This window comes from Mandrillus leucophaeus, unplaced genomic scaffold (genome assembly GCF_000951045.1).
Source record: "Mandrillus leucophaeus isolate KB7577 unplaced genomic scaffold, Mleu.le_1.0 Scaffold276, whole genome shotgun sequence".
Taxonomy (NCBI): domain Eukaryota; kingdom Metazoa; phylum Chordata; class Mammalia; order Primates; family Cercopithecidae; genus Mandrillus; species Mandrillus leucophaeus.
In genome coordinates, this window is record NW_012102876.1 from 21,283 (window position 1) to 23,245 (window position 1,963).

The following is a 1,963-nucleotide window of genomic DNA, read 5'->3' on the forward strand; positions in this document are numbered from 1 at the left end:
TGCACCCACGATGAGAAGACCAAAAAAACAGCCAAAAAAGAGAGAATCCCATGATTTCTGTGTAAACTCTTACAGATACTATAAATATTTTTTGCTAGAAAGAGTATTTTAAACAAAAGGTCTTCAGGCAAGTGTATTAAAATTGCCTTGGGTACGAGGGGCCCTATCACTTGCAAAACTTGGCAAATTGGATAAATAGTGATTAAAAATACAAATTACACAGAAAACTCTTTTAATAAATTGTTTTAATTAAATTAAGTAAGTAAGTAATTTGAGATGTAGTTTCATTTTTGTTGCCCATGCCGGAGTGCAATGGCACGATCTTGGCTCACCACGACCTCCGCCTCTGGGGTTCAAGCGATTCTCCTGCATCAGCCCCCGAATAGATGGGATTACAAGCATGTGCCACCAGGCCCTGCTACTTTTGTATTTTTAGTAGAGAAGGGTTTCTCCACGTTGGTCAGGCTGGTCTCAAACTCCCGACCCCAGGTGATCCACCCGCCTCGTGCTCTCAAAGTGCTGAGATTACAAGCGTGAGCCAGAGCGCCCAGCGGAATAAATTGATCTTTTAAAAAAATCTTAATTGAGGTTCTCTAAGGGAGCCTTTTAGGCAACATGCCCGCTAGGTGTACTGATTGGTAGAGGAGCTAAAGTCAAGCGAATCGATGTGGCTCCTCCATCCCCCCTGCTGGGAGCATCCTAGAGAGACAGCCTGGAACCCCGCGAGGCCCCCAGGTCCAGGGAGCAGCCATGGCGTTCAGTCCCTCGGTCCTACCCTGACCTCGAAGCCCGCGCCAGGCACTCGCCGGCCCTCACTTCCTCTTCTTCCAGGGCGGCAGGATCCTCTCCTGCGCCTTGACGTGGCGCTTCTCCTTGGCCTCCTTGTACCTCCACTTGGGGGAGCCACAGGTGGCCGCTGTGCTTGGTGCTGCCCTTCCGCGCCGGCCGCGGGTACTAGAAGGTGGGCGCGGGCGCCTTGCTGTCGCCGACCCCGGGCACAACCACGCCAGGTCACACGCTCCTCTGTTGCATGCGCTGCAGGAGCAGGAAGCTGGCCTTCCGTGAGGCGGGCGCTTCGGGGCCCCAGGACCCCGGCAGCACTGCAGGTCGGAGTCCTGCTCTCAGGGAGCCGTCCCGCGAGCCCACGGCCGCCCGGACGAGCCTCCTACGCTGTCCTTGGCGGTCCCCTTCGCTCGCCTCCTGCACCTGCATCCCCTCTCCCCGCGCCGCCAGGATTTCCTGCACCGCCAGCCGTCTCTTCCCCACGCACGGAGTGCTCTCGGAGCACACGGTCTGGCACGCTATGGCCACCGCAGGGCTGTTAGAGGCTCGTGGTCATCCCGACCATGTGATCCAGGGCGCCCCGGTCCTCCGGACCCCGCACGGAGCGCGGCGTCAGCGCGGACACCTCCAGTACGTGAGCATCTGGAGGCGGTTCTTGGAGCCCTAGGGCTTCTGCGCCCTCTCTGGGAGCGGAGGCAGCTCAAGCTGGTACTTTTCCCTGAACCGCTCCCAGTAGGGGCGCTCCAGGAGCCACTGCATGAGGCGGACGTGTAAGTGCTCACTCCTGTGGCAGCATCCCAAGGCGGGGGCCCTCGCGTGGACACCCGCCCCTGCTAGCTAAGGGGTTGGATGCGATCCGTTCGACCCTCCCTGGCCCCTTTCATCAGGGCGGTGAACGCGAACGCGTCTTTCCTTTCCAGGTCAAGACCCGGGACATAAGTTCAACAAGTAGTTGGTGATGATAGTGTGCCCTGATAGGGACCGAACGGCCTCTTTAGTAAAACAGCGCGGGGAAGTCCTGAACAGATGCTCAGCAGCTTTCCTCATTTTCTTTTTAATTCCGTGATGCCTCTGTGTCAGTCTGACAACATCTCTCCTGGGGTCTGTGACTCTGCTGGTCTTCAGTGCCTACTGAGAGGGGTCGCTGACCGTCATCAGACATGAAAACTTCAAAGCCCTC

At 56.9% G+C, this 1,963-nt stretch overlaps 1 pseudogene; it reads right to left on the reverse strand.

Annotated features, from left to right (window-relative positions):
- Window positions 1–812: 812 nt before the first annotated feature.
- LOC105543152 lies at window positions 813–1,830 on the reverse strand (annotated as a pseudogene).
- Between the last annotated feature and the right edge of the window lie 133 nt (window positions 1,831–1,963).